Source organism: Notolepis coatsorum (genome assembly GCF_963971535.1).
Source record: "Notolepis coatsorum genome assembly, contig: SCAFFOLD_618, whole genome shotgun sequence".
In the NCBI taxonomy this organism is placed as follows: Eukaryota; Metazoa; Chordata; class Actinopteri; order Aulopiformes; family Paralepididae; genus Notolepis; species Notolepis coatsorum.
Genome location: NW_028170434.1, coordinates 107241 through 119841, shown reverse-complemented (window position 1 = coordinate 119841; position 12601 = coordinate 107241). Strand labels below are relative to the sequence as shown.

Sequence of the window (12601 nt, the reverse complement as noted above, 5' to 3'; positions counted from 1 at the left end):
ACGTGTCGCTCATTCCAGACCGCCTTCAGCTCGCCTGTCTGTCGGTATGTGTGCGAGTGTGTCTGTGTACATACGTGCGTTCAGCTGCCAGCGGGTTCATAACTGCGCGCGGGAGTCGGTACTGGGCGTGTTTACAGGTATGCGTTTCAGCCCCCCCCCCCCCCCCCCCCCCCCCCGGTGCTCGTCCTCTTCCAAGTTCAATTGGTTGGAAGCCTGTTGCCATGGTGACTCCTCCATCCATCGATGTACCACTTGTGGAGCTGCTGCTGTGGGACTAAAGTTAGCTGCTGCTCTGCATAATACCCAGACGATCCATAGAGTAGCGTCCAACACTGCCCTGTCTGACAGACACGTCCTTGAAGACACGTCCTCCTCCCTCAGCCTCGCGGAGCAGAGGACAGGGTTCACACGCTGCCGGCACAGCTATTAACATATATCTGTTGGGGACTAAAGTTATTAACATATATCTGTTGGGGCCTAAAGTTATTAACATATATCTGTTGGGGCCTAAAGTTATTAACATATATCTGTTGGGGCCTAAAGCTATTAACATATATCTGTTGGGGCCTAAAGTTATTAACATATATCTGTTGGGGCCTAAAGTTATTAACATATATCTGTTGGGGCCTAAAGTTATTAAGATATAGGGGACTAAAGTTATTAAGATATATCTGTTGGGGACTAAAGTTATTAACATATATCTGTTGGGGACTAAAGTTATTAACATATATCTGTTGGGGACTAAAGTTATTAACATATATCTGTTGGGGACAAAAGTTATTAACATATATCTGTTGGGGACTAAAGTTATTAACATATATCTGTTGGGGACTAAAGTTATTAACATATATCTGTTGGGGACTAAAGTTATTAACATATATCTGTATGGGACTAAAGTTATTAATATATATCTGTTGGGGACTAAAGTTATTAACATATATATGTTGGGGACTAAAGTTATTAACATATATCTGTTGGGGACCAAAGTTATTAACATATATCTGTTGGGGACTAAAGTTATTAACATATATCTGTTGGGGACAAAAGTTATTAACATATATCTGTTGGGGACTAAAGTTATTAATATATATCTGTTGGGGACTAAAGTTATTAACATATATCTGTTGGGGACTAAAGTTATTAATATATATCTGTTGGGGACTAAAGTTATTAATATATATCTGTTGGGGACTAAAGTTATTAATATATATCTGTTGGGGACTAAAGTTATTAACATATATCTGTTGGGGACTAAAGTTATTAAGATATAGGGGACTAAAGTTATTAAGATATAGGGGACTAAAGTTATTAAGATATAGGGGACTAAAGTTATTAAGATATATCTGTTGGGGACTAAAGTTATTAACATATATATGTTGGGGACTAAAGTTATTAACATATATCTGTTGGGGACTAAAGTTATTAACATATATCTGTTGGGGACTAAAGTTATTAACATATATCTGTTGGGGACTAAAGTTATTAACATATATCTGTTGGGGACTAAAGTTATTAACATTTGTTAATAACTGTTATAAAAGTTATAATATGTCTATACTACTATGCTAATATGTCTATACTACTATGCTAATATGTCTATACTACTATGCTGATATGTCTATACTACTATGCTAATATGTCTACTATTATGCTAATATGTCTATACTACTATGCTAATATGTCTATACTACTATGCTAATATGTCTATACTACTATGCTAATATGTCTATACTACTATGCTAATATGTCTATACTACTATGCTAATATGTCTATGCTAATATGTCTATACTACTATGCTAATATGTCTACTACTATGCTAATATGTCTATACTACTATGCTAATATGTCTACTACTATGCTAATATGTCTATACTACTATGCTAATATGTCTATACTACTATGCTAATATGTCTACTACTATGCTAATATGTCTATACTACTATGCTAATATGTCTACTACTATGCTAATATGTCTATACTACTATGCTAATATGTCTATACTATGCTGATATGTCTATACTACTATGCTGATATGTCTATACTACTATGCTAATATGTCTATACTACTATGTCTACTACTATGCTAATATGTCTATACTACTATGCTAATATGTCTATACTACTATGCTAATATGTCTATACTACTATGCTAATATGTCTACTACTATGCTAATATGTCTATACTACTATGCTAATATGGCTATACTACTATGCTAATATGTCTATACTACTATGCTAATATGGCTATACTACTATGCTAATATGTCTATACTACTATGCTAATATGTCTACTACTATGCTAATATGTCTATACTACTATGCTAATATGGCTATACTACTATGCTAATATGTCTACTACTATGCTAATATGTCTATACTACTATGCTAATATATCTACTACTATGCTAATATGTCTATACTACTATGCTAATATGTCTATACTACTATGCTAATATGTCTATGCTAATATGTCTATACTACTATGCTAATATGTCTATACTACTATGCTAATATGTCTACTACTATGCTGATATGTCTATACTACTATGCTGATATGTCTATACTACTATGCTGATATGTCTATACTACTATGCTAATATGTCTATACTACTATGCTAATATGTCTATACTACTATGCTAATATGTCTATACTACTATACTAATATGTCTATACTACTATGCTAATATGTCTATACTACTATACTAATATGTCTATACTACTATACTAATATGTCTATACTACTATGCTAATATGTCTATACTACTATGCTAATATGTCTATATATGTCTATACTACTATGCTAATATGTCTATACTACTATACTAATATGTCTATACTACTATACTAATATGTCTATACTACTATGCTAATATGTCTATACTACTATGCTAATATGTCTATACTACTATACTAATATGTCTATACTACTATGCTAATATGTCTATACTACTATGCTAATATGTCTATACTACTATGCACTCGTCATCGCTAGGTGAACAATACCAACTGATTCCGAACAGGGCTGTTTAAAACCGCGGCGTCGTTTTCAAACCCCATTTAATGGACGAGGAAACGCAGTGAACATGTATCCAGTGTGGCGGCGGTGGTGGCTGTCGGACCTCATTCATATGCATATTATTCCTCCCCATGCCCGCGCCCAGTCATTATGCCCGTTGGGCACACATTTGGTTATTTCAGAAGTTAGATAAATATTCTATTCTGTTTTATGCCGTCGAGGCTGATAATGTGACACGCGCTCCGGTTTTGTAATGAGTCTCCCTGGAAGAGGAGATGAAGAGAGAACTCGGAGTGAACGCCCACACACACACACACACACACACACACACACACACACACACACACACACACACACACACACACACACACACAGACACACACTCACACGCACACACACACACACTCAAACACACACAGACACAGACACACACACACACAGACACACACAGACAGAGACACAAACACACACACACACACACACACAGACACACACAGACAGAGACACACACACACACACACACACACAGACACACACACACACACACAGACACAGACACACACAGAGACAGACACACACACAATCAGACTGGGCGAGTGCTTGACCACCCCGCTGTTCGTCAGTGGGCTCGGGTCCTGCAGGGAGATGAGGAGGAGAACAGAGGAGGAGACGGATCAGTACGTCCTCCTCCACGGGGGGGTAATGAGGACCACTGGACTGTTCTCACTTAGCGGGAGGCTGAGAGAGAGAGAGGGGGGGGGGGAGAGAGAGAGAGGGAGAGGGGGGGGGGCATGTGACAAGGTCAGGGGGGTGAAGTGTAGAAAGTGTGTGTTTTTGTCAGAACCTGAAGGCTGGTGGGGAGAGCGAGAGGGGAGGGAGAGAGGGAGGGAGGGGGAGAGAGGGGAGGGAGAGAGAGAGAGATGTTTCTCTAACTGAAGCTCAACGCGAGGTCTACCGTTAAGTCACTTCATGTGAGCTCCTCCTTCCACTGATACCTTCCATTCCTAGAATATCATAGTGATTTACGCCTCTATCCCTCTCCATGACCAACATCTACTCTGCAGTGCTGCCGTCATCTCACTGACAGACGGCCAACTGACTTGACCCCTAGTGAAACATTCATCTCCTCTCTCTACTCCATCCTTCTGCCTCGCCGAGAAACCACCTCGGCCACCTCCCTGAACCTATTGCAAGGCCCCCTTCAGGGCCGGGAGGTGTATACCGAATATGAAGGTATATCCATGTCGTGAAATCATGCAAAGGTATGGCATTTTTACTCCGGTCAAGGATATATAATCAAATAGTAAAATGTATACATATTATAATTAGCACCCGTGGCGTTTTATTGAAATCCTGCTGCTACTTCTTGCCACGGAAGTGCCCGTACATGCGGCGCGACCGGCTCCCACGCCAGCCGAGACGCTCATACATTATGTATGAATATTCCGCGTTTGTCATTGATATTCAAGATGTCTGAGCCCCAGCCGCTTGGTAGCCTGTGACGTCGGCAGCAAGCTCCCACCCTTTAACTCTTATGAATTCTTACGAACACGAGCTGCCGGGTAGCGCAGCGGACTAAGCGTCTGTCTACCACCACAGAGACGGTGGGATCGAATCCAGCTGTGGTGCTTCCGGGTTGGCCGACCGTCCACACTAACACAATTGGCAATGTCAGTGGGTGGGAAACCCGGTGAGGTTGGGTCCTGGTTAGGGATGGGTATCGTTAGGATTTTATCGATACTACTACTCTTATCGATACTGCTTAACGGTTCGGTACTTTATCGATACTCTTATAAAAAAAAAATTATTATTAAGAACAGAATCGACATTGCTTTATTATTATTTTATATAACTATATTACTGCACATGGCTACTTTTTTATCAATTAACACTTTGACTGCCATGAAACGTTTTTAGACGTCATTGCTGGCCATGCTCAAGTTGCCGGAGGACGCTGTACAGCGTCCTTATATCAATATTTCAAAAATCTGCGATCGGATTCATATGTCCCCTCCGCTGGCCTGAGATCCACCAGCAGGACCCACTGAGCTCTCTGGCGGTTCAGGAGCGCCATCTGGTGGCCGATCGGCGCAATCGCTTAAACAGGATGTGCCATAGAGGTTGTGCTAGACGTCCGTAGTACTTCCGGGTACTCTCTATAGGTCCCGGGACTCTGGCTCGTCACGCTACACAGTGATCGATTGCCAATAACTCGATAAACAACATGATTTGGACGTATATACCATTATACAAGCTGGAGATGGACCGGGTAAATTTACATCCCATAATGATAAGACTTCTACTCTACGATGATCGCCCAACGGCGCGCGGAGACTGGGGTGAGTTTCAGCGTGTAACGTTACCGTCTTCGATACTAACTGCTATTATCAACATTTGACCCACATTAGATGATTGGTATAACGCTGCCCACGGAATTATAAACGCCCCCTAGCCCATCCGGTCAACATCAGATGACGTGTAGTAACTTCTAGAAGTACGTCTAGTTGGAATTTTTTATATCGCGCTGATTGCCATAAAACTGTATTGCATCATCAATATAATGTATTTGGGGCTATAGATCACGTTCTGGAGACAGCTGCGGGAAAGAGATGAAAACATACTTATACATTAGACCATACTTTACTATGAATATGTGAATGAAAAAGTTTAACGTTGCTACACAATGAACAATACATATAGGACTTTGAATGGGCCCTAATAATGGCAATGTAGCAATAGAATTTAAAAAGTTATAGCCATGCAAAGAAGGGGTACTTCTCCATAGACAAATAGAGCCGGCAACCTATGGTATATCATGAATTTAACCCAAGGCAACCAAAGTCTTTTCTTTTCAAGCAGTCAGATAAATTAACTATTTTGGGACTTTCTATTTTATTTAGAAAGTTCTTAAATCAGAATGTCCCACCCAATACCCAGCTGTTAAAAACGGTTCAATACTCCATTTTATTAGTAGAGGCTGTGACACTCTGTCATCCTTCCTCTAGCTGCTAGGGTGAAGGGACTTTGGGCTTGCTGGGACCGGTGGTGGTAGAGGGAGGAGGGGTGGGCTGGGACATGGTGGCTGCAGCCTCAGCCTGAAGATCTTTCATCTTTCTAATATATTTGTAGCTAAACAATTAGCTAAGCAATTATATTTTATTTATTAGCCTATTCATAATAATTCGTTATTAGCCTAGCTAACTCCGTATCTTGGCTTACCTGCAGTGGACGTGGATGGAGATGGAACACTGCGAGCAAAGCAGTCGAAAACGGCGCATTTCTGCAGACTAATGTTATGTTTTGACAACAGATGTTTTGACAAATTGCTTGTATTACCACCCATACTTGCAGATGTTTTATTGCACTTGTGGCAACGTGCGTCGTCGGCATCGACTTTCGTAAAGTGTACCCAGACTTTCGAGCGATTTGCTCTCTCCGCCATGACGAGCGCAGAGCTCGGTCTGTGTGTGCTGCGCTTCAGCAGCACGGAGCCACTGACTGGCACCTCCCTTAAGTACCCGTGTGTGTATGTGTGAGTGTGAGTAATAATGGCTCGCTGCGGCTCGCTTCTCGTGCAGAGACAGAGAGAGGAGAGATAGTTCGCAACGTTTAAATTCCTCGAAAAAATAACTCATAGTAATAATAATTTCTAGAGTATCGATAGCAGTACCGATAACGTCGGAGCTTATCAATACTCAGTTTTTTTCTAATTTAGTACCGGTTCCCGCTTAGAACCGGGGTCCGGGGGGCATCCCTAGTCCTGGTCGTTGTAAACAGAGGTAGTGTGACCTTCCACACGTTACACTCTCCCAGTGAGAGTCCGCGCTGCCAGGTGAAAAGAAGCGGTGGGCTGGGTACACTACACATGTGTCGGAGGAAGCATGTGATAGTCTCCGCCCTCCCGGACCGACGGTAGGGGGTAGAGTGCGCAGCGACCAGGAAGGGAATTGGGAATTGGCATAACGACTAGCATTGGGATGGGAGAAAAACGGAAAAAAGGAAGGGGAAAAAAAGATAAAAAAAAAAGAAAAAAAAGACTACAACTAGTAGGGTTGGGTACCGTTCACATTTGAACCGTTACCGGTACCTGTGAATCGATACCAGTACCCGACGGCTTTTTTTCCGGTACTTTAGTCTCTAAAATTTTTATCTACTATACCTTGGTTGTAAAAAATTTGTCTAAACTTCAAATTATTTATTATCATTATTATTTATTTAGAACAATTCGTTAATGTATATAAACACATGCATATCTTTAAATAAAAAATAATGTTTTACAAAAGTATAAAACGATTAAACAAAGCACTCTAGCAGCAATGAACTATTCTGCTGAACTAAAAGGTACACATCTATATATTTAAATAAATATACCTGATGATGTCGATGCCTCAGTGTCATGGTCTGCATCTAGCTTTGTAAAGTGTAACAACACTTGCGACCGTTTTCGGCTTGCCATTGCCCCGACTGCTTTGTTGTTGTTGAATCAAGTCAAATCCTAGGTAAGAGTGTATTATTGTGCACGTGAACGTGCAGCACACTTCATAAGTTTCGTTTCGTGACGACCAGATTCTGAGTTCTAAACCGTTACGTATCGTCTGATGACCAGATTCTGAGTTCAACTTCAAATTACTTTATTTTCCTTTCGGAAACTTAATTTGTGCAGTGGTTAAAAGACAAACATAGTCACAATACATAGACACTCACCACTATAAAAAAAACACCAGCTTCATTAAAACTACAGAGCATGATATATTAAAATCCACGTGGAGCAGTTCTATATGTATATAAATAATAAATAATAGTAGGGTGTACCGAATGTAATTTTTTAACATTCGAAGCTTCTATTGAAGTATTCGAACGAAGCTTTGAATGTCAAAAAAAAATCAAATAAATCATATTTTTTATTTTTATTTTTTTTCAAACTAAATCCTCAATTTCAATAAAGTGATTAATCTGATTAAATGAGTATTTTTCTTTTATTAAATCAACTTTCTTTATCAGTTTCGTCAACATAAATAATCCAATAAGGGCACGGTTGGTATGAAAGTGATGGTGACGTCTTATAGTATAATATTAGTGTAGCCTAATCTTTAACTGCAACTGTGAATAAACCCCCCATTGGTTTAAACAGATTGAATAGACAAAGAAAAATGATTAAAAAAATTATAATAATAATAATTTGTTTATTAAAAATAAAAAATTCGAATGTTGATTTAGAATTCGAATGTCAACATTATGATCGAAGCTTCGAAGCATCGAAGCATTCAGTACAGCCCTAAATAGTAGTACAGGTGATATGTGTCCATCAGGTGGAAGGGGGAGTCTATTTGTCTAAACTGTTACGTATCGTCTGCCCCTGGGACCTGGTCCACCTGCCACAGTAGAGCCTGGTCCACCTGCCACAGTAGAGCCTGGTCCACCTGCCACAGTAGAGCCTGGTCCACCTGCCACAGTAGAGCCTGGTCCACCTGCCACAGTAGAGCCTGGTCCACCTGCCACAGTAGAGCCTGGTCCACCTGCCACAGTAGAGCCTGGTCCACCTGCCACAGTAGAGCCTGGGACCTGGTCCACTAGGGGTTGGAATCACCAGAGGCCTCACGTTACGATATTATCACGATATTTAAGTCACGATACCATAGAAGTGCGATTCAAAATATATTGCGATATGCTGAGTATTGCGATATTAATATTGCGATGTATTGCGATGTATTACCTTTTTTCAACTGCAAAGTAAAACTTTGTCAACATGTTTTATCTAATAAAATAAAGTTCAGTCTGTTCATCTCACTTCAATAATTTTTATTGCAGCAAATGGGATTTTCTCAAGAAGACACTGTAATCTGTGTTGCATGTACCTGGCAAACTGAACTGTTTGTATTACAATGAATGAATGAAAAAGTTAATTTTTGAACATGTATTCTTCATATTCCTTCAAACAAATCACGGTATCTAGCTCCGTCAAACAACAATCATAACAACAACAAATTTAAATTAAAAAAAAAACATTCAAAAAAAGGAATTATAAACAAAAAGTCAAGAGCAATGTATATAGTTTTTTTTTTTATTATTATCTTTTCCCCCCCCCTCCTTTTTCCGATTTTCTCCCATCCCACTGTTTAGTCGTTATGCCAATTCCCAACCCCCTTCCTGGTTGTTGCGCACTCCCCCCTACTGTTGGTCTGGGAGGCCGGAGACTGTCACATGCTTTCCTCCGACGCATGTGCAGCCAGCCGGCAGCCAGCCTGGCAGCGCAGATTCTCACGGGAGAGTGTAACGTGTGGAAGGTCACACTACCTCCCTCCAGATCCTACCCTCGCTGTGCAGGCGCCCCGACCGAACTGTAGGGGTCGCTGTCCACAACGCCCAGGACCCACCCATCAGCTTTCCCACCCCTAACACTGCCAATTGTGTTAGTATGAACGACCAACCAAGCTGATAGCAACGCCGAGAGCTGGATTCGAACCCAGCGTCTCCAGCGTTGATGGCGAGCACCTTGCCCACTACACCACCTAGCCGCCCAGCAATGTATATAGTTAGCAGACATGTCCAAAAAAGGAGTAGAGGGAAGCTAGGCTTATAGATCCCTACCCCCTACATTTACATTTGTTCTTCCATTAATTTGACTAGTTATAACATAATTTAGTATAATACAATATAGAATATACTTTTACTGATAGTACGAAAAGAAAAAAAACTTGATTCACTTGACAGCAGTGAATACAGTACAGAACTACATAACACAATATAGCATAACTTTGTTTATCCTCATTACTCATTTCTGTATTTCTCTAATGTGTATTTTTTAAGCTGCTTTTTAAATTGTGCCATATGCAGTGATGCCAGTAACTAGTTACTAAGTAACTAGTTAATCTAATCTGATTACTTTTTTCAGTAAATAGTCATCTAACTTGTTACTTTTTACAAGCCTGTAATCTGATTACAGTTACTTTTCCAAGTGGCTGTGGGTTACTATTTAGTTACTATCTCATAATGCTGATGATAAGAGTGCCTGAGCAGTGGACAGCTGTGACCTTATATGGCCTGATGGCTGATGACGTCTCATGATGACCTGTCTGAGCATTATTTAAAAGAAAACTGTTCTCATTCTTATGTTGTGGCAGCAGCAGGGGGGACGACGACTTCGTAACCTAGTTACTTTCAAAGTAACTAAGTTACTTTGATAATCAAGTCATCAGTAAAGTAACTAGATTACTTTTTAAAGGAGTAATCAGTAATCAGATAATTTTTACAAGTAATCTGGCATCACTGGCCATATGTTTACTCAGTTTGATGTATTCAGGTAAAATATTCCACAACTTCCCTCCACAAACAGTCATATTCTAACTTAACTGAATGCACACATGTGCGTGTGTGGACTACTGTACTATTACAGGTATTGAAATGAACAATGCAACTTCCTTAAACAAAAAAAAAGAAAAACGATATTTGGCGTCCTTGTATCGATACAGTATCGCCACGGAAAAAGTATCGCGATACTATACTGTATCGATATTTCCCCCCACCACTACTGTCCCCCTGCCACAGTATCCAATCCAATCCACTTTATTTATAAAGCACATTTAAAAACAACAAAGTTGACCAAAGTGCTGTACAAGTCCCACAACATAAGATAAAAAAACATAAAAAGATAAAAGCACACAATAAAAACATACAATATGTCACATTTAGTTTAAAAAAAACTAAAAGCCAGAGCAAATAAATGTGTTTTGAGGCGTGATTTGACCACCTGCAGAGTGGGGGCCTGTCTAACATGCAGTGGCAGCTCATTGCAGAGCGTTGGGGCTGCCACAGCGAAGGCACGGTCCCCCCTGAGCTTCAGCCTGGACTTGGGAACAGCCAAGAGGAGCTGGTCAGAGGACCTGAGGGACCTTGGAGGAACATAAGGTTCCAGCAGGTCCGAGAGGTCGCCCGGTGCCAAGCCGTTCAAACATTTAACCCTTTCACTGCCGCACTACCAAACAGTTAACCCTTTCACTGCGACAATACACACAGAAGGTTAACCCTTTCACTGCCACACAACAGCAGGTTAACCCTTTCACTGCCACACTACAGAAGGTTAACCCTTTACTATCACACTACCGACGGTTACGGTAGTGAAAGGGTTCAAAGCAAACGGTAAAACCTTAAAATCAATCCTAAAACATGGAGCATGGGACCCGTCCCACCTGCCACAGTAGAGCAACAAGCCCATGAATCCACATTTACCGCATGACGTCAAGAGTCACACCTCACTTCCTAATTATCCCGGTCTGAGGCTCAGGAGTCGACCCGGTCTCTGTATGTATTAAGTCAAGAGTGTCCCTGCCTCCCCGAAAACAAACCCGTTCCAGATGTTCGCCAAGTCCTGGTGGACTGACAGGTCTTAGACAGATGCTGCTAATTGCTGTTGGTAACAGCTGCCCGTGTGTGTGTTTGGGGACCTCAGCCTGCCAGTGCCCTTACTATTTACTTGGAATTATCACCCCAGCTCCAAAAGAAAAGGGTTTGTTCATCGTACAATTTCAAGGGTTATTCTGGCATTTTGTTTTTCGTTCGCTCTGTAGCAGGTGGAAGGAAAACCATTCCGCCCAGAGGAGAAATCAGCCCGATTGCCGATCAACTCTGAACTGTCGGCAAACCAATTCGGGGATTATTTAACGCAGATGGCCCGCAGGAAGTTATGGGCCTTTTCTCGGTGCACATATTTTAATTTAATAGTTTTATTAGAATGCCGGTGAAGTGTAAAAAAAGATCAAATTAAAGTTGTGAATGTGCTTAACTTTAATTGCCATCTTCTAAACCCTCGTAGCACCGACATTAAGTGCACACTTACCCCCAGTGCCGGTAGACCAGACGGCCACCCAGGCGTTAAGACCCTCTCTCTCTCTCTCTCTCTCTCTCTCTCTCTCTTTCTCTCTCTCTCTCTCTCTCTCTCTCTCTCTCTCTCTCTCTCTCTCTCTCTCTCTCTCTCTCTCTCTCTCTCTCTCTCTCTCTCTCTCTCTCTCTCTCTCTCTCTCTCTCTCTCTCTCTCTCTCTCTCTCTCTGTGAATATACGCCACAACCGCTTAAGGAGCGGGTCCGTAGGAAAGATACAGCCGTTAGTGTACTGTACGATGCAGACCGACGCAGAGAGCAGTCAATGTGACGCTCGGGTGAAGTTTAAAGGTCAATCTGTTATAACGACGCTTTTTTCTTTTTTCATTCCTGCCCGCGTGCGTCATTTAGAAATATCGAGAGAAGCCACGCTGTTCTATTGAGTCAGAGAGGAGTTCTGTTTCCATCTGGTACCAGTGGTTCTGTTCTGTTGAGTCGGAGAGGAGTTCTGTTTCCATCTGGTACCAGTGGTTCTGTTCTGTTGAGTCAGAGAGGAGTTCTGTTTCCATCTGGTACCAGTGGTTCTGTTCTGTTGAGTCAGAGAGGAGTTCTGTTTCCATCTGGTACCAGTGGTTCTGTTCTGTTGAGTCAGAGAGGAGTTCTGTTTCCATCTGGTACCAGTGGTTCTGTTCTGTTGAGTCAGAGAGGAGTTCTGTTTCCATTTGGTACCAGTGGTTCTGTTCTGTTGAGTCAGAGAGGAGTTCTGTTT

General features: G+C 41.2%; 1 protein-coding gene across 1 annotated transcript in view; it reads left to right on the top strand.

The window, feature by feature from the left end:
• LOC311248534 (exocyst complex component 4-like) overlaps positions 1–12601 on the top strand; it is a gene marked incomplete at both ends in the record, with an annotated part of 88556 nt that overhangs the window by 5331 nt on the left and 70624 nt on the right. The gene's annotated exons all lie outside the window — the stretch shown is intronic.